At 49.5% G+C, this 21,087-nt stretch overlaps 1 protein-coding gene across 11 annotated transcripts in view; it reads left to right on the plus strand.

The window, feature by feature from the left end:
• The window catches only part of ARVCF (ARVCF delta catenin family member), a 2,420,581-nt gene that overhangs the window by 139,559 nt on the left and 2,259,935 nt on the right, over nt 1-21,087 (plus strand). The window lies entirely within an intron of this gene.

Consider the following 21,087-nt stretch of genomic DNA (forward strand, 5'->3'; position numbering starts at 1 on the left):
CCTGTCCCCTAATGCCCCTTCCCCCTATTCCCCTAATGCCCCTTCCTCCTATTCCCCTAATGCCCCTTCCTCCTATCCTCTAATGCCCCTTCCTCCTATTCCCCTAATGCCCCTTCCTCCTATTCCCCTAATGCCCCTTCCCCCTATTCCCCTAATGCCCCTTCCTCCTATTCCCCTAATGCCCCTTCCTCCTATCCTCTAATGCCCCTTCCCCCTATTCCCCTAATGCCCCTTCCTCCTATTCCCCTAATGCCCCTTCCTCCTCTTCCCCTAATGCCCCTTCCCCCTATTCCCCTAATGCCCCTTCCTCCTCTTCCCCTAATGCCCCTTCCTCCTCTTCCCCTAATGCCCCTTCCTCCTCTTCCCCTAATGCCCCTTCCTCCTCTTCCCCTAATGCCCCTTCCTCCTATTCCCCTAATGCCCCTTCCCCCTATTCCCCTAATGCCCCTTCCTCCTATTCCCCTAATGCCCCTTCCTCCTATCCTCTAATGCCCCTTCCCCCTATTCCCCTAATGCCCCTTCCTCCTATTCCCCTAATGCCCCTTCCTCCTCTTCCCCTAATGCCCCTTCCTCCTCTTCCCCTAATGCCCCTTCCTCCTATTCCCCTAATGCCCCTTCCTCCTATTCCCCTAATGCCCCTTCCCCCTATTCCCCTAATGCCCCTTCCTCCTATTCCCCTAATGCCCCTTCCTCCTATCTTCTAATGCCCCTTCCCCCTATTCCCCTAATGCCCCTTCCTCCTATTCCCCTAATGCCCCTTCCTCCTATTCCCCTAATGCCCCTTCCTCCTATTCTCTAATGCCCCTTCCTCCTATTCCCCTAATGCCCCTTCCTCCTATTCCCCTAATGCCCCTTCCTCCTCTTCCCCTAATGCCCCTTCCTCCTATTCCCCTAATGCCCCTTCCTCCTATTCCCCTAATGCCCCTTCCTCCTATTCCCCTAATGCCCCTTCCTCCTATTCTCTAATGCCCCTTCCTCCTATTCTCTAATGCCCCTTCCTCCTATTCCCCTAATGCCCCTTCCTCCTATTCCCCTAATGCCCCTTCCTCCTATTCCCCTAATGCCCCTTCCTCCTATTCCCCTTATGCCCCTTCCTCCTATTCCCCTAATGCCCCTTCCTCCTGTCCTCTAATGCCCCTTCCTCCTATTCCCCTAATGCCCCTTCCTCCTATTCCCCTAATGCCCCTTCCTCCTATTCCCCTGATGCCCCTTCCTCCTATTCCCCTAATGCCCCTTCCTCCTATTCCTCCTATTCCTCTAATGCCCCTTCCTCCTATTCTCTAATGCCCCTTCCCCCTATCCTCTAATGCCCCTTCCTCCTATTCCCCTAATGCCCCTTCCTCCTATTCCCCTAATGCCCCTTCCTCCTATTCCCTAATGCCCCTTCCTCCTATTCCCCTAATGCCCCTTCCCTCTATTCCCCTAATGCCCCTTCCCCCTATTCCCCTAATGCCGCTTCCCCCTCTTCCCCTAATGCCCCTTCCTCCTATTCCCCTAATGCCCCTTCCTCCTATTCCCCTAATGCCCCTTCCTCCTATTCCCCTAATGCCCCTTCCTCCTATTCCCCTAATGCCCCTTCCCCCTATTCCCCTAATGCCCCTTCCCCCTATTCCTCTAATGCCCCTTCCTCCTGTCCTCTAATGCCCCTTCCTCCTATTCCCCTAATGCCCCTTCCTCCTCTTCCCCTAATGCCCCTTCCTCCTCTTCCCCTAATGCCCCTTCCTCCTCTTCCCCTAATGCCCCTTCCTCCTATTCCCCTAATGCCCCTTCCTCCTATTCCCCTAATGCCCCTTCCCCCTATTCCCCTAATGCCCTTCCTCCTATTCCCCTAATGCCCCTTCCTCCTATCCTCTAATGCCCCTTCCCCCTATTCCCCTAATGCCCCTTCCTCCTCTTCCCCTAATGCCCCTTCCTCCTCTTCCCCTAATGCCCCTTCCTCCTCTTTCCCTAATGCCCCTTCCTCCTCTTCCCCTAATGCCCCTTCCTCCTCTTCCCCTAATGCCCCTTCCTCCTATTCCCCTAATGCCCCTTCCTCCTATTCCCCTAATGCCCCTTCCCCCTATTCCCCTAATGCCCCTTCCTCCTATTCCCTAATGCCCCTTCCTCCTATCCTCTAATGCCCCTTCCCCTATTCCCCTAATGCCCCTTCCTCCTATTCCCCTAATGCCCCTTCCTCCTCTTCCCCTAATGCCCCTTCCTCCTCTTCCCCTAATGCCCCTTCCTCCTATTCCCCTAATGCCCCTTCCTCCTATTCCCCTAATGCCCCTTCCCCCTATTCCCCTAATGCCCCTTCCTCCTATTCCCCTAATGCCCCTTCCTCCTATCTTCTAATGCCCCTTCCCCCTATTCCCCTAATGCCCCTTCCTCCTATTCCCCTAATGCCCCTTCCTCCTCTTCCCCTAATGCCCCTTCCTCCTATTCCCCTAATGCCCCTTCCTCCTATTCCCCTAATGCCCCTTCCTCCTCTTCCCCTAATGCCCCTTCCTCCTATTCCCCTAATGCCCCTTCCTCCTATTCCCCTAATGCCCCTTCCTCCTATTCCCCTAATGCCCCTTCCTCCTATTCTCTAATGCCCCTTCCTCCTATTCCCCTAATGCCCCTTCCTCCTATTCCCCTAATGCCCCTTCCTCCTATTCCCCTAATGCCCCTTCCTCCTATTCCCCTTATGCCCCTTCCTCCTATTCCCCTAATGCCCCTTCCTCCTGTCCTCTAATGCCCCTTCCTCCTATTCCCCTAATGCCCCTTCCTCCTATTCCCCTAATGCCCCTTCCTCCTATTCCCCTAATGCCCCTTCCTCCTATTCCCCTGATGCCCCTTCCTCCTATTCCCCTAATGCCCCTTCCTCCTATTCCTCCTATTCCTCTAATGCCCCTTCCTCCTATTCTCTAATGCCCCTTCCCCCTATCCTCTAATGCCCCTTCCTCCTATTCCCCTAATGCCCCTTCCTCCTATTCCCCTAATGCCCCTTCCTCCTATTCCCTAATGCCCCTTCCTCCTATTCCCCTAATGCCCCTTCCCCCTATTCCCCTAATGCCCCTTCCCCCTATTCCCCTAATGCCGCTTCCCCCTCTTCCCCTAATGCCCCTTCCTCCTATTCCCCTAATGCCCCTTCCTCCTATTCCCCTAATGCCCCTTCCTCCTATTCCCCTAATGCCCCTTCCCCCTATTCCCCTAATGCCCCTTCCCCCTATTCCTCTAATGCCCCTTCCTCCTGTCCTCTAATGCCCCTTCCTCCTATTCCCCTAATGCCCCTTCCTCCTATTCCCCTAATGCCCCTTCCTCCTATTCCCCTAATGCCCCTTCCCCCTATTCCCCTAATGCCCCTTCCTCCTCTTCCCCTAATGCCCCTTCCTCCTATTCCCCTAATGCCCCTTCCTTATATTCCCCTAATGCCCCTTCCTCCTATTCCCCTAATGCCCCTTCCTCCTGTCCTCTAATGCCCCTTCCTCCTATTCCCCTAATGCCCCTTCCTCCTATTCCCCTAATGCCCCTTCCTCCTATTCCCCTAATGCCCCTTCCTCCTATTCCCCTAATGCCCCTTCCCCCTATTCCCCTAATGCCCCTTCCTCCTATTCCCCTAATGCCCCTTCCCCCTATTCCCCTAATGCCCCTTCCTCCTATTCCTCTAATGCCTATTCCCCTAATGCCCCTTCCTCCTCTTCCCCTAATGCCCCTTCCTCCTCTTCCCCTAATGCCCCTTCCTCCTCTTCCCCTAATGCCCCTTCCTCCTCTTCCCCTAATGCCCCTTCCTCCTCTTCCCCTAATGCCCCTTCCTCCTGTCCTCTAATGCCCCTTCCTCCTATTCCCCTAATGCCCCTTCCTCCTATTCCCCTAATGCCCCTTCCTCCTATTCCCCTAATGCCCCTTCCTCCTATTCCCCTAATGCCCCTTCCTCCTATTCCCCTTATGCCCCTTCCTCCTATTCCCCTAATGCCCCTTCCTCCTATTCCTCCTATTCCTCTAATGCCCCTTCCTCCTATTCTCTAATGCCCCTTCCCCCTATCCTCTAATGCCCCTTCCTCCTATTCCCCTAATGCCCCTTCCTCCTATTCCCCTAATGCCCCTTCCTCCTATTCCCCTTATGCCCCTTCCTCCTATTCCCCTAATGCCCCTTCCTCCTGTCCTCTAATGCCACTTCCTCCTATTCCCCTAATGCCCCTTCCTCCTATTCCCCTAATGCCCCTTCCTCCTATTCCCCTAATGCCCCTTCCTCCTATTCCCCTAATGCCCCTTCCTCCTATTCCTCTAATGCCCCTTCCTCCTATTCCTCCTATTCCTCTAATGCCCCTTCCTCCTATTCTCTAATGCCCCTTCCCCCTATTCCTCTAATGCCCCTTCCTCCTATTTCCCTAATGCCCCTTCCTCCTATTCCCCTAATGCCCCTTCCCCCTATTCCCCTAATGCCCCTTCCCCCTATTCCCCTAATGCCCCTTCCCCCTCTTCCCCTAATGCCCCTTCCTCCTATTCCCCTAATGCCCCTTCCTCCTATTCCCCTAATGCCCCTTCCTCCTATTGCCCTAATGCCCCTTCCTCCTATTCCCCTAATGCCCCTTCCCCCTATTCCCCTAATGCCCCTTCCCCCTATTCCTCTAATGCCCCTTCCTCCTGTCCTCTAATGCACCTTCCTCCTATTCCCCTAATGCCCCTTCCTCCTATTCCCCTAATGCCCCTTCCTCCTATTCCCCTAATGCCCCTTCCCCCTATTCCCCTAATGCCCCTTCCTCCTATTCCCCTAATGCCCCTTCCCCCTATTCCCCTAATGCCCCTTCCTCCTATCCTCTAATGCCCCTTCCCCCTATTCCCCTAATGCCCCTTCCCCCATTCCCCTAATGCCCCTTCCCCCTATTCCCCTAATGCCCCTTCCTCCTATTCCCCTAATGCCCCTTCCTCCTCTTCCCCTAATGCCCCTTCCTCCTCTTCCCCTAATGCCCCTTCCTCCTATTCCCCTAATGCCCCTTCCTCCTATTCCCCTAATGCCCCTTCCTCCTATTCTCTAATGCCCCTTCCTCCTATTCCCCTAATGCCCCTTCCTCCTATTCCCCTAATGCCCCTTCCTCCTATTCCCCTAATGCCCCTTCCTCCTATTCCCCTAATGCCCCTTCCTCCTATTCCCCTTATGCCCCTTCCTCCTATTCCCCTAATGCCCCTTCCTCCTGTCCTCTAATGCCCCTTCCTCCTATTCCCCTAATGCCCCTTCCTCCTATTCCCCTAATGCCCCTTCCTCCTATTCCCCTAATGCCCCTTCCTCCTATTCCCCTAATGCCCCTTCCTCCTATTCCCCTAATGCCCCTTCCTCCTATTCCTCCTATTCCTCTAATGCCCCTTCCTCCTATTCTCTAATGCCCCTTCCCCCTATCCTCTAATGCCCCTTCCTCCTATTCCCCTAATGCCCCTTCCTCCTATTCCCCTAATGCCCCTTCCTCCTATTCCCCTAATGCCCCTTCCCCCTATTCCCCTAATGCCCCTTCCCCCTATTCCCCTAATGCCCCTTCCCCCTCTTCCCCTAATGCCCCTAATGCCCCTTCCCCCTCTTCCCCTAATGCCCCTTCCTCCTATTCCCCTAATGCCCCTTCCCCCTATTCCCCTAATGCCCCTTCCCCCTATTCCTCTAATGCCCCTTCCTCCTGTCCTCTAATGCCCCTTCCTCCTATTCCCCTAATGCCCCTTCCTCCTATTCCCCTAATGCCCCTTCCCCCTATTCCCCTAATGCCCCTTCCTCCTATTCCCCTAATGCCCCTTCCTCCTATCCTCTAATGCCCCTTCCCCCTATTCCCCTAATGCCCCTTCCTCCTATTCCCCTAATGCCCCTTCCTCCTGTCCTCTAATGCCCCTTCCTCCTATTCCCCTAATGCCCCTTCCTCCTATTCCCCTAATGCCCCTTCCTCCTATTCCCCTAATGCCCCTTCCTCCTATTCCCCTAATGCCCCTTCCCCCTATTCCCCTAATGCCCCTTCCTCCTATTCCCCTAATGCCCCTTCCTCCTATTCCCCTAATGCCCCTTCCTCCTATTCCCCTAATGCCCCTTCCCCCTATTCCCCTAATGCCCCTTCCTCCTATTCCCCTAATGCCCCTTCCTCCTATTCCCCTAATGCCCCTTCCTCCTATTCCCCTAATGCCCCTTCCCCCTATTCCCCTAATGCCCCTTCCTCCTATTCCCCTAATGCCCCTTCCTCCTATTCCCCTAATGCCCCTTCCTCCTATTCCCCTAATGCCCCTTCCCCCTATTCCCCTAATGCCCCTTCCTCCTATTCCCCTAATGCCCCTTCCTCCTATTCCCCTAATGCCCCTTCCTCCTATTCCCCTAATGCCCCTTCCCCCTATCCTCTAATGCCCCTTCCTCCTATTCCCCTAATGCCCCTTCCTCCTATCCCCTAATGCCCCTTCCTCCTATCCCCTAATGCCCCTTCCTCCTATTCCCCTAATGCCCCTTCCCCCTATTCCCCTAATGCCCCTTCCCCCTATTCCCCTAATGCCCCTTCCCCCTATTCCCCTAATGCCCCTTCCTCCTATCCCCTAATGCCCCTTCCTCCTATTCCCCTAATGCCCCTTCCTCCTATCCCCTAATGCCCCTTCCCCCTATTCCCCTAATGCCCCTTCCCCCTATTCCCCTAATGCCCCTTCCCCCTATTCCCCTAATGCCCCTTCCTCCTATCCCCTAATGCCCCTTCCTCCTATTCCCCTAATGCCCCTTCCACCTGTCCTCTAATGCCCCTTACTCCTATTCCCCTAATGCCCCTTCCTCCTGTCCTCTAATGCCCCTTCCTCCTATTCCCCTAATGCCCCTTCCTCCTATTCCCCTAATGCCCCTTCCTCCTATTCCCCTAATGCCCCTTCCTCCTATTCCCCTAATGCCCCTTCCTCCTATTCCCCTTATGCCCCTTCCTCCTATTCCCCTAATGCCCCGTCCTCCTATTCCCCTTATGCCCCTTCCTCCTATTCCTCTAATGCCCCTTCCTCCTATTCCCCTAATGCCCCTTCCACCTATTCCCCTTATGCCCCTTCCTCCTATTCCCCTAATGCCCCTTCCTCCTGTCCTCTAATGCCCCTTCCTCCTATTGCCCTAATGCCCCTTCCTCCTATTCCCCTAATGCCCCTTCCTCCTATTGCCCTAATGCCCCTTCCTCCTATTCCCCTAATGCCCCTTCCTCCTATCCTCAAATGCCCCTTCCTCCTACTCTCCTGCAGCGTTTCTGAAGCAGACTAAAGTAGCACTAAACCATATATAAGAGACCTCCCACACAGATAAAAGGTGTTGCTTTAAACTTTCCATCCTACACTCGCCCATCAATTCACCAATGTCACCGCTTGGACCTCCCAGGTCCTACCTCTGTATTCGATCTAAGACTGGGCGTCTGGTCTGGGCGCCTGGTCCGCAGAGAAACTAATTTTGGCAATCACAGAATTTCTACAAACCATGACAAGGTCAGGTTCTTGACCCTAACAAGGGGTCACAGGGAACTCTCCTAAAAGTGGGGTGATGGATTTGGGGGAGATCACCCCTTGGCACCACTGAGTGTTCTTTGTAGATGACTGCTAGTAGCGCTGTCCCTTCCACAATGTCTGTCAGTGTCTCTTCTGGCCAGAGTTCTCTTTTGTCTTTTTTAGAACTGCAACTCCCGGAATGCTCCTGCGTGCACCAACAAAACCTGGACTGGAACTAGGAGAATGGAATTGAGAACAGGAGTGGAATGGACTGGAATTATTCCTGCTGAAGAGGTGACACCAACAACCCGACCTACCACACCCATACTGACCCCAGGGAAAGGTTGGGGTAGTAGAAAACGAACTGGGAGTGAGAAGGAATGGCAGGGGAGACACAGAAATCCTCCCCAAATTCAAATGGAAATTAAACTCACCAGCACATGGAAAAAGCAACAAGATAAAAACAGTCTGAGCACATCGCTGCCACCCTGCAAATGGAGACTGAAAAGAGGTTGGGGCTAAAATTAATCTTAAAGCCTTCCAGAGTAAACCCCATCTCTTAAAGGTATAGGCCCTCATTACGATAATGGCGCTAAACCAAGACGCTATTAGCACCATGATTGGTGCCGGTATCGTAACGAGTCCGCCAATGTTCAATGGGGAATTACCACCCCATTCCAAGGTTGGCGGGGCGGTAATTCCCCATTGAAGATTGGCCCTTCCCCATTCCCATTTTTGCCCCATAGGGCTCAATTGGACTGGGGAAGGCGCTAAGTACGGTACCGCAAATTGCGGTACCGTACTTAGCACCAAGGTCCCTTTGCGGGTCCCTACTTTAACAGCTGGTCTAGACCAGCCGTTCAGGTCGGGTCCCGCAAAGAGTCCTCGTAGTAAGGAGCTAAGTGTTTAACGGCGCTGCAGCCTTTTACGGCGCCGTTAAACACTTAGCGCCAGGGTCGTAATGAGGCCCATAGTGTTGCAATGTAACCCTGGTGTGCATATTATTGGCTAGGGTTCCACATTCTTTTCTGGTGAGGGACTTGCTGGCTGGGCAGCCATAGGGTCCATTTCGTTGACAATAAATCCTGCCTCGCTTACTTCTTTGGTGTGCCACGTCCTTACTTCACTGGTGACAAGGATAATGGAGCGTGAGAAGATGAGGCGGACCCCCGGGAGTGATCCACGTGTGAGCCTGCCTTTTTGCTGTGCTGCCCAGCCGCACCCGCGGTGAAGATTTGTCTACCTCAATCGACCTCAATCCTGGCAGCCCCTCCAATGGCGCCCTAAGATAAAGGCACTGTAGCGCTCAAAGCCATAACGAGAGGTCAGAGGAAAGGACCCAGCAATGTCAAAGGCACGTTGGCGGCCATTTTGGTTGGCATAGCAACCACCCTTACACAACTACGCAGAAAGTGAGGAAGTGCATTTCGTTCCTTGACGCAACATTGAATGCCCTTTTCCTTTGTCGGTGCATGCTGCAGTTTTGATGACAGGCCCACAGATAAAATTAGAAGCGGCATCTACGTACTGTGTGAACTGTATGCATATCTGCTATTGATGCAAGCCTGCTCACTCAGGCATTCAGGGTAGCAATAATGAGCAACACTAACTGCGAGCTAACTCCCAACGCAGTCTACTTCCAGCGTCATGCAGCAAAGTAATGGCAGACCTCCTCCCATATTCCTATCGGCTTCTGGTGAGTCTCCTATAGCATAGGACCTCTGGGTAAACGCATGCAAGGTCTACTTATGAGCAGCCGAGAGAGGAAGCTTGATCCCTGGCTGTGGAAGCTTGATCCCTGGCTGTGGAAGCTTGATCCCTGGCTGTGGAAGCTTGATCCCTGGCTGCGGGGAAGGAGAACCCGTTGTGAGCTTATACAAGACAGCTTTAAAGAAATTGATTCAGCGTTTAGGGAATGGCCCAATGTTGTGTTGGAGCGATCCCACTTCTTTTCCAGAGCACAAGATTGAAGTGAATTGATCGAATCCTACATTACTGCATTGCGCACCCTCATATCTACGTGCAAGTTCACAGGTGGACTGGACGAGTATATATGAGATCAGGGGATGAAGAAAAGTAACGCCAAAGTGAGGGAGAGACTTTGGATTGACAGAGACCCCGCTTTGGATAAAGTGATCGAGATTGCAAGGGCCATTGAGGAGTCCTGTGCCAGTGCACAATTTATGACCGAGAAAGCAGAAAGGGCGGCACAGGGAGAATCAGAGCAAACTGTGCTAGCACCCAAGAAGGCTAATGGCGAGACATGGGCTAGAGTTGAAAGACTGGATTAATCCACCACAAGAACAGCAGAGGGCCTTCCAGTGCCGGAGGTGGACAAGTGTGAATAAAGTGTGGGTGGACCGGCCACTGTAGCGGGGCCAAGGAGTGTCCAGCCTTGGGAGTGGAGTGCACAAGATGTAATACCAAGGGACATTATGCCAGAATGTGGAAGTTGAATAGTCCGAGTGGCGGTATGAAAGGAAGACAAGTTGTCAGGGTGGTGGAGCCAGAACAGGGCGCCAACAGAATCGTGTGATATGTGAGCATTGTGGCGCGGGAAGGGGTGTTGTTTCATGTGGAGGGGGCAGTTAAGAAAGGAGCGTGGGACATGTTAACTATGAATGGGGTACAGATTGAAATGTTGGTCTATTCTGGTTCGCCCGACACTATGATTTCTCTAGAACTATACAAGGAGAGTTGTGGAATGGAAGTGTCATACCTCAAACCCCCGATATCAACCCCCGTACATATGGGCAAGTGCCTATCAAAGTGTTGTGGTATGAATGGGCTCGAATAGAGTTCAAAGGGTGCAAAACTGAAGGAAGGTTGTATGTAGCGCACAAAGACGAGAGCGTTCTGGGATGGGACGAGCAAGCTGCTTTGGAAATTGAGATACGTCTTGGTAAGGCCATTCCTGTGTTGAGTGTGGAAGAGCCGTGGGCGGTGTGCCGGCAGATCATTTGACGAGTGTGTATCCGACTGTGTTTTCGGACAAATTGTGCATGTTGTGTGGTTTTTCTCATAAGTTTGCATTGCAGTCCAAAAGGTTAGGAAGGTACCAGTGTTGGCCAGAGAAGGATTAAAGTGTGAACTTGCACAACTTAAGGAGGCAGCAGTTATAGAGGAGATAGAATCTTCAGAGTGGTTGTCACTGTTAGTTCTTGCGCTCAAGGAGGTATGTCAACCTTAGGGAACTCAATGGTAGCATCTGGGTCGACCGCCATCCCCAGCCTAATATAAAAGAGCTTTTAGCGACTATTGATCAAGCAGCACGGTTCTCCACATTTGACCTCTCTTCGGTGTATCATCATATTAACCTGCACGAAGAGTTGCGCACACTTACGTCTTTTGTCACCCCATTCAGAGCTTACATATTTTTTGCATGCCATTTCGTTTGGCATCGGCATCGCCCATTTTCCAACGGTTGATGCAGACAGTGTTTATGGATGTGAGCTACTTCCATGATGATATTTTAGTTTGGGGAACGGATCCCAGCAATTACAATGAGAGAGTGGTTCGTGTAATGGAAATTCTGAAGAAGAGTGGTATGGTCGTGAAGTTAGCTAAGTGTCACGTGGGTGTTTCCAGTGTTATTTATTTAGGACACACGGTGGACGTGAATGGCATAAAACCTAGGGAAGTTTTGGTGAAAGTAATGAGGGAGGCCCCTTCCCCTGTGAACAAGAACAGTTGAGGTTGTTCCTAGGAATGACGGAGTACTACGTGAAATGTGTTCCATCGTATGCTGAGAGTGCAGTTGACGCAGATTTATCATGGACCAAGAATGGTTGTGGGTTGGCTGGGAGAATGTGGATATCAAGGAAGAGTTCAAGACATGCACGCATATTCTGAGTGAGTTGGCAGAGGGCCCATGGGGCGTCTCGAGAGGTGACAGGTTGGTTCCTCTTCTTGGTTTGAGGAGCAGGTTGGTTGGGGAAGGCGCACCAGTGTCATTTGGGTCAGATTGCAAGAACCATACTGGTGGCCGGGAATGGACGAGGAGGTGTAGATGGCCATGAAAGAGTGTGTGGCTTGTGCAAACTGTAGCAAAGGTTGTTAAAGGTTACGTGGTTCTGGATGGCAGGGCTCAGTGGAACAAGAGGAGGATTGTGATCAAGAAAGTAGCACCCGCGGTGCCGGTATCGTGTGACACATCTGATTTCACTTTGGGGCCCAGTCCTAGTTCGGTTGTTGGAGTGTGTGAGGGTGTGTGTGAGGAGGGAGTTGTGCGTAGGGAGGAGGATGCGGTGGCTGTGCCAGAGGGTGCGGTCCAGTGTTGTGATAATGTGGAGTGTGCTCCAGGAGTCGCAGCGGATTCCGCTAGTGGTGACCGCATTCCTAGGATCAGGTTGCCGCCTGTCAAATTGAGGGATTATGTTGGGTGTGGTGTTTGGAAATTAGCTCCGTGTATTATTAACTTGTCAAATCAGTTTGATGTGTTTTGTTCATTCCTTCCCTTCATTCCTTCCTTGTTTTGTTTTCATGCAAATTGTTTTTGTTGTGTTCATATGTAGCGTCATTAAGAAGGGGAGAAGTGTTGTAATGGAACCCTGATGTGTTTATTACTGGCCAGAGTTCCACATTCTTTTCTATTGAGGGGCTTGACGGCTTGGCGGGCACAGGGTCCGCTTCGTTGACAATAAATCCTGTCTCGCTTACCTCTTTGGTGTGTCGCGTACTTACTTCAGATAGCCTAGCCAGAGATTGGCCAAGGGGAGCATGTGACCAGGGAGGCCAATGGGAGTCAGGTGGAATGTTGGAAAGGAGTAGGCTGGGCTATAAAAGACCAGCCAGCACAGAGGAGACTGAAAGGTGTTTGGGTGAGATGAGGTAGAGCGGTGGTGGATTAAGAGTCTAGGTGAAGGACAGACGGTGGAGCAGAGTGCTAAAAAGTCGGTGGCAGTGCTTTGTGAGAGTGCAGGCAAGGCATTGTGGGTGAGAGGGAGTGATTCCAGTTGGGTGTGGTATAGTGGGGTGTAAAAGGTGTAAAGGATAGAGGGGGAGAGAAAGTGTAGGGTATTAGAGTGATAGAGAGAGTGTATGGTAGGAGGGCGAGAAGAGAGTGCAAAGCGGCAGTGGGACTAATGGTGAGGGGTGTAGTGAACCAGGCACCAGGGGGCATAATTGGGAGAGATAGGCGGAGTGGGTGTGATATGATCGGGGCAGAGAGGCGTAGATAGGGGATTGAGAGTAAAGAGAGGGATAGGGAAGAAGAGAAGAAGAGGGGGAGCTAAGGAGAGAGAGGAGAAGAGATTGGGGAGAGGAGCGAAGGCAGACAGAGAAGAGGGGAAGAGTGGAGAAAGAGACAAAGAGGGGGAGAGTAGGAAGATCCCTGAAGTAGGAGAGCAGAGATTGAGATAGATGGAGAAATGGAGGGGGAAAGAATGGGAGCGACAGATTGGGAAGAGAACCCCCTGGTTACATTGCGCAGTAACAGATCAGAAAATCCCAGTGATAGACAGAAAGGGCCACAGCCTTTAGGTTTCCATCCCAGACTAGAGAAGACTAGACTGTAGGGGTTTCCTTGAGTTAGAATACGTCAGGGACATTCTGGTGATTGGGGGCATTTGGGCTAGGGAAGAGGGGGTCGGCAGGAAGGCCAGGAGAGCTATAGGATACCCTTAGTTTCAACCCTCCCAACCTTCTCAAACTAGTTTGTTTGAGACCTCCATAAAGTGCCTAACACCTATTATCTTTTCCCGTATTTTTCTAGGGCCCTCTGTGCGAAATATAATTGCAACTGCAGAAAGCCTTTGCGTTTTTTGTGCAGCACCGCAGCACTATTTGTAAAATTGCTCGTCTATCCCCGGATGCGGAGTCTGAGTTCAGGCCCTGTGGCTTCTCAGAGAATTAAAGGGACAAGATGTCCATGTCCACCCCTTGGTCATGGTGGTCGTGGGTAAAAGCACAACCGATGAGTGATACCCTCCCTCCCAGCTCCCCCCCACTGCTGGACTAATGGGTGGCCTCTGGCTTTCGTGCTTCCTCCCCAGAGGAGGTAGAGAGGATAGCTTCAGGGGCAACACGTTTGTTTTGGAAGTAAGACAACACATAGCAACACAGGTTCAAATCCCGGGCTCGCGTTTAGAAACTGGTCCCCGGCATTAAGCGCGTTCTAAAAGAACAATTATAATTATGGCAGGTTATTTTGGGGAATGGTCCCAGGGGACAATGGGATGACACCAACATCTCTGAAACTCTGGCACCCATCCGGTGAGAGCTGGCTATCCGTTTCATGGGCGCCAGACTCTTGCACTCCTCATCAGAGAGGGCCCAGTGCTGCAGCTACACCTGACCACACAAGAGGAGCAGAGTTTGCAACTTCTGGTTAACCTTCAATTCTACATGATCTTGTCACCTGTTGCACCATTCCCTGCAGTGTGCCCTGACCTGTGTATCTATCCTTCTCTACAATAAGCCGGGGGCACCCAGGCAGTAGCTTTCCTTTCCATGGAACGCACCTCCGCAGAGTTGCCCCCTCTATTCTCATGGGCATGTTTCTGGTCGAAAACACTGTCTTCCCTCACTGAAAACAAAGATCTTCAATGAAAGCCCTCCTAGTGTTTACCACAGGCATACAAACATAAATGAAACTGCTCACAAGTTTAGCCTGATGTGTACATTTTGCAAAGCAGAAAGCTGTCTTCTGGGTAAACTCTCATTTTAAGTGGAGAGCGTTCCAAGTCAATCACGCCACTGACACTTGGCCTCATTACGGGTTCGGCGGTAACCGTGCCAGTGATACTGGCGGGTTTGCCGATGACCTGTAATTATTTTCTGGCGCCTGACTTCCCGGTGGCACCGGGAGATTACAACCCCCCGTAAAATGTTGTTCCCCATTACCATTGCTAACGGTTCCGATGCTTTCATGATGGGTCTGCCTACCATGGCCGCTGTGCCTGGCATGGTCAGACCTGTCGGGCACGGCGCTCTGGCAAGCAGACCTGTAATATGCCAGTCCGGAAACAAGGGTGCCGGTAACTTTACTGGCACTTAGAGTGGCCAACTCTTTGATAGTCTTTCGCGGGACACTTGCCCACAAGGTGGTGATGACGTCACAACGTCATTCACGTTTGGCCCGCCCCTTTTTTAATTTAAATGTTTTTAATGGCTCGTAATTCCTGGCTTATTTGAAATGCAAATGGTTTGTCCTTGGGAGGTGATGCTCACGATTTTTAACTGCAAACATGACCATCACGACCCCAGGAACAAAGCATTAGCATTTCAGTTAAGCCAGGTGTTGAGCGTTACAGCTCGACCCGTAGGCTCAAAAGGAGCCTGGGCTGCAGAGCCACCTGGAGAAAGAAAGCAGCAGGCGGCAGCGCCATGCTGTGTCCATGGCCACTTCAGTTTGCAGAGTGGCTGTGCTGGAGGTAGGTTGTCCCGACTAAAGTCGAGACAACCTGCGTTCTGCATAGCCACTCTGCAAACTGCGGGACAGAGTCCCTAATTGCGGGAAAATCCTGCGAAATCCAGGACAGTTGGCCACCCTACCGGCACCCTTGTTTCCAGACTGGCAGGGTCTGAATGAGACCCAAAGTTTTCTCCCCTAAAAGTCTGTTTTCAAGCGAAGTCTTCACACTTGCAGGAGAGCAATACACACAATGCAGTTACCATTCCAGGCCAAGAATTAAAGCTTTGGGTCGGTAATATGCTGCCCAGGCAGCTTCTTACAAGTGTTTCAGTCTCATTGAAGCTTCTCAGAACAGCACAGACCTGAGCCAGACAACCCGTAGAGTGACACTTACGTCATTCAGAATGGAGAGTGGAACTTTGGGTAACGTCATATCTTCTGTGCCGAGCATTCCAAGCAAAAAGTAGCAAGCAAAATAGCAACACTGTGTTGTACACAAATGTCTGCGTTCTGGCAAAGTCGTTAAGCATTGGGGAAACATGTCTACCGCGGAACCAGAAAGAATCACGTGCACATTAATCACTTCATAGATCATGGGCCTGTTGAGAGGTAAGAACAGTCATTGCTATTTATTTATTTATTTATTTATACACAAAGACTTGACGGGAAGCAGTGAGCTTCTTACAATGGGGTGAGTTTGAGGGACATTTTGATCAGGTTGTGAAGGAGGGTCAATGGAACAGGCGCCGGGGACAATACATAAGTGGACATACATAGTTTAAGGACATCTGACATTGGACATTTTTAAGCGCAGGTAGGCGGTACGGTCAGCTGTGCTCAGGACGTAACCTTGATGGGCGAAGTGCTAGAGTGGAGGCGGAGGAAGTGAGGGACAGAGGCAGATTAGAGGCGGGGGAAACATGTTAGTGCGAAGGCCGGTGAGAGGTAGGTTAAGAGGGTAACTAGGAGGTGAGGAGATGGGCTTTTAGTTTGGTTTTGAACAAATCAAAATATTGGTGGTAGACACTCGAAGAGAATACCCAGAGAATGTGCTGTGACCTGATATCAGCTAATCCAAATTTATTGGTGAAAGATTTCGGACACGTGTGGCTTGTTAAAACCAAAGCAGCGAATCAAATAATATGGGTGAGTGCATCAGCAAGTCTTTTATGCGCTCATGATATGATATAATGTGATATTTTATTCAGGGTCGGTCTGGGACAAGAAATAGGCCCGGTCACCCAAACAAAGTGACCCACCCCTCGGCTCAAATAAGTGGCCCACCCCTCGCTTCCCAACCCTTGACATCTGATGACATCACTGGAAGTGATGTCTCACAATGAAACACGACCTTTCACCCCTTGACAAAACAGGAAGTGGCATCAAATGACATTGTTCCTAAGTACACTACTAAAAATATGGTTATGATTTCACTAATGTGATATACATTTCATACAAGAATGGATCACCATATCTATCATTAATATCTGTGTGTACAGATCCATATTGTCAAATTACTGTGAATCCAAGCAGACGTCCAAGGCCAAATTACAATATGTTATTGTATCGCACTTACGCTTAAGCTCTATTTGATAGAATAAATGTACATATAATGTCACCCAACCTGTGTTGGTACTCATTTATCGACCTTAGAAGGATGAAAGGCTTTTTTTTAAAAAAAAGAATTGATGAAAAAAAAAAGATTTTTGTTCACTTTATTTTCTCCAAACCGGCCCAGGCATGACCAGAAACTGGCCACCACTCCCCAGGGATGATTTCTGCCCGGCCGAAAGGCTGAGGGGACAATCTGACCCTGATTTTATTTATAGCGCGCCTATACACAAGTGTTTCATCCAGATGCCCTTCCCCACCTTTTGCACATTTGTCCAAGCAAGGGGACATTTCTGCACATTTAAAAGCGCATCCTGAATCCTGAAATGCTAAAATCAGTGGAGGCCCCTGCACGGGAGGTGCAAACTATGGAACGGTTATCTTTGACCCCATCTTGGTTTGTTTTTGGCGTGTGACGTCCACGGTTTAAAACGCGGCTGTCACACTAGCATTCCCATCCCCCAAAGACGGGTGGAAATGCCCCCCCTATTATTTCATTGAGACAGGTGCTTTATCAGCCTGTCTCTGTGAAATAGACTCCAAGCACGCTCCCAGCAACCGACTGGTGTAGGCCCAGGACGCTGTTAGATTCGAGGTATTGTTGTATCTGGAGATAGGCAGCTTGATCGAGGATCTTCAGGAGAAATTGAACAAATGGGATGGTAGTTGGTGGGGACTTTTGAGTCTTAGGTGGGTGTCTTGAGTAACAGGAGTACCCATACTTCCTTCAGGTGAGACAGCACTTGACAGGACGCGAAGGAGGCATTGATGAGAGAGGTGATGAACAGCGAAAATGCTTTGGTGCAGGCTTTGATGATAGTGGCCGGACATGTGTCGCCGATGCAGTGGGGAGGGGGTTAAGACCTTTCATAAGCAGGGAGATCTCTGCCACTTCAATGGGATGAAAGTGCAATTGGGCCTGGTTGGGTTGGTCTGAGGGCAAGGGAGGTTGAGTAAGCCCAGCACGTTTTTTTTGTGAGGATCTTTTTTTGTAGTGTCTCAATTTTGTTGATAAGAATATCTTGGATACCAGTGCACCAAGCGACATCCTTGGTGCAGGAAGACGCGGCGGCTGTAGGGGATTCTAGCTCCCGTAAGATTGAGAGAAGCTCCAGAGAGGTTGATGTGACGTTTGAGATTCCAGATTTGCAAGTGGTGCTTTTTCCTGGAGTATGGCCAGTTTGAACTTTTTTGCTACAGAGGCAAAGTGAGCTTTGTTGATGTCTGAGGGGGATTTCCTCCAAGCGGTTTCTGTCTTGCGTTTTTCATGTCAGATGGTGCATCAGTGAACCAAGCATTCTGGTGCTTAGCGGGTTTAGGATTGATCATGGCCAAAGGAGCTATTGTGTCCATGGCAGCTGTGATCATTTTGTTGTAGAGGTCTACGAGGATGGCCGGGTCAAGTGACTGAGACAGTGGTGGCTGAAGCTCATACAGCAAAGGCAGGAGTATGAAGTCTTTCCTTTATGTTCACTGTGAATGGCATATCAGCCATGTTGTGGTTGGATGTCCCTTCCTCAAGTTGGTGGTAACCATGAAGGAAAGACTAAGGCTATAATTAATAGACTCTACACTGTGGCAGTACTTTTAGATAAATATTGAACTAATACAAGACTATGCTGAACACCAAACTCCCTTGTATAATGGTAAGCTGCTATTCCTACCACTATTTTATTGTGGTTCTAACTGTGGCCATTGTCCAGCATTCCCTCTATTACAGAGGACGGCAACGTTTGGCTCTCCAGTTGTCTTGGACCACATCTACCAACAACGGTAGCCAGCATAGTCAATAGTGAGGAATCATGGGAGTCATAGTCCAAAACATCTGGAGAGTAGCAGGTTGCAGACCCCTGCTCTATTACATTCCAAAGTACCTAGACAGATTTCCAGACAGATACCGACGAACTCTACTATTTAAATTTCGGATGAAAGAACTAAAGAGCAAGGAAGTTCAAAGCCCATGGCTAAAAAAATAAAGAACTGGACTAGAAATCCAGGCTATTCAAATTGCAAGACGAAATGTTAAAACATCTAATATTATCTGGCATAGACTTGAAAGCAGAAAGAGCAATACATTTGGGTAATTTGACAGCAGAGTACCAATCCTTAAGTATTGAAGAAAGGTGGCAAAGATGCTTTGCAGATTCCTGTAATAAATTCCCTAATATTCTTTTGGGAATCAATTGTGAAACGGCTATCTGAAGAAGAACAAATGTAATGATCTAAGGAATTCACTTCTACAACCCGTTATGCTCTGTACCGCTTGCTCATTGTCTTTTAAACTTTAAAACGGTAGACTCAAGCAAAATCTGTTCTTTGTTCCTTATTGTTTAATTTTAATTTCAGAGCCAAGTAAAAATGTAATCTTAAGATTTATTTTTCTCCTTTTTTTAAATGTTTGTAATAAACCAAAACAAAAATAATATATCTTTTTTTTTTTTTTTTATTACATTACCTGTGTTGATTTCAGCTGCTACTTGATTGCAGGATGCACGTGTTCCACCTTTTATGAAGCAGTGCTGGATACTGAAGTCAATCGACACATTAGTACCTATCACTTTAGAAAAAGCCCAGACTCTTGCGACTACACTTGGAAGAAATGGTCCACATTCAGCTTATGAAGACCTGCTAGACACGCCATTAAGGGACATGTGGTGTCTTGTACAATTACAAATGTAACCAAACAAATGGCCTTGAGAATATTCAAATATTACATCCTAATGCCTAAGGCTACCGAGCCTCAGCTGGCGGCCATCTTTAAAACATCCACTCCCTGGCATTAACCCGCAACTCACAAATACCAACACAGGCTGAACCTTTTGATCACGTGATCACAAAATTCTCATTTGGAGCAGAACTGTAACCAGGAAGGGTCAGTGGGTTCTACGCAACCACTGATACGCGGGTCATACTACCCAATCCAACAGCATTATCCTCACACTGTCAGAACAAGGGCATTTTTCAGCTTGCAGCCGGGCAAGTGGGTATGGTAGTGATACCTCCTTCTGGGTGGATACTTGCAGCATCAGAACACGTTCAGACACAAGCAAGTATTGACCCCCAACAACTCTTCTACAACCAGCAAGCACTGAAGGTAAAATTGCCTTCACATTGTCAAGCATTGTAATGAATTCAAATTGACTTCCTAAACTGACCCCTGCATGCCCTACTGGGAGATCGAGTAGGGGAATCTTAAGACTTGATCCTGGCAAGGTCCCTGGCGCTTCCTCTGGAGTCATTTTTCCGAACAGAGGAAATCGTAGAAAACATCTAATAACTTTTGCAGGGACACTCAGTGAGTACAGATGGATGTATACTAATTTACCTTTTCACAATTGACCTTGGGAGAATTGACCTCGGGTGAATTTACCTAATTTAAAAGGTCAATTAGGACAGATATGGGGGGGAAACCCCCCGCAACCGCCCACCCAATCCAAATACGCCCCCCGCAACCCACCACCCAATCCCCTTATATTATTTATAATCCAAAACCAACCCAATACATATATAAAATAACTAAAATAATATAAAGGTCAATTGTGCAGAAGGTCAATTAGGACCACTATAATTAGGATGAGAGGTATGCTTGTGCCCGCACTATACTGCGCCAAGATAGATAAGTAACAAAATGAAAAAGCCGTTGTATCTCAAATAGAATTTTAATTTGTTTAGTTTGTTCTGTTTCTTAGCCCCTTTCAGATGACACGTGTTTCGGTGTATATACTGCGCCATTTTCAAATCCGGGCCTTTATATGATGTTGTGGTTTCTCCTTAAAGGATACAATGTTTATCTTGTCCAGTGGTTAAACAATTCCTGGGTGAATTGTGTGCGGGCACAAGCATACTTCTCATACTATTTACAGACGGAGTTGAGGGACTCATTGTCTCCCTCGTGGCCTTCACCCATGCGACAAACAACTGGCTAAAGTACTACAAATACATAAAGAAAGTACGATATTCACAAGGAATAAAACAATACAAGTTGCGCAGGTACAAACACAAGATATCTTCACAAGAAAAGTTCCTCAAGGTCTAAAAAAATGGTTCCACTATAATTAGGTCAATTAGGACAAAAGGTCAATTGTAAAAGGTCAATTTGGGTAATACTGTACAGATCAGTTTGTAGAAGAAGGGAGGGGGGGGGAATTCCCTACAGGAAACCTTGCAGATACCCTAAAGCTTTTGCAATTCTAAAAGGCCCGCAAACCCACACCCATTACACAGCATGTTGACAAGGTAATCAAGAACCTCGAATACCAAATACTTCAAATTCATATTTCCTTCCTGCCAACCAGATCCGTCTCCCATTCCAAGTCAGATTGGATAAGGATTCCAAAGTCAACGGAGACCACTTCCCAATCCAAATCACTTCAATATGAAGTTCCCGACAAACACTTACCGCTGACCTCAAACCATCCCTTAACCTACTCAATGGGTAAACCACGCAACATTACCAACAATCATAGTTCAAGTGGTCATTGTTCAATCCGGGTCCCAACTCATCTTGAATTGTGTTTAAAAAAAATCATCCCCTGAGCAACTAATCCATGAATTCTGGGGAAGAAGAAACTGAAATGAGTCAACCTAAGGCCAACCACTCATGTCATTACAGCAAGGAGGAAGGGGAGAAGAAGCCACATGCATTCCCTGAGATTGACAAGCCAGAGGAGCTCCTCTGCCAATCTCTGCACCCACATCCC

Source organism: Ambystoma mexicanum, chromosome 10 (assembly GCF_040938575.1).
Source record: "Ambystoma mexicanum isolate Mex_15411 chromosome 10, UKY_AmexF1_1, whole genome shotgun sequence".
Lineage (NCBI taxonomy): Eukaryota > Metazoa > Chordata > Amphibia > Caudata > Ambystomatidae > Ambystoma > Ambystoma mexicanum.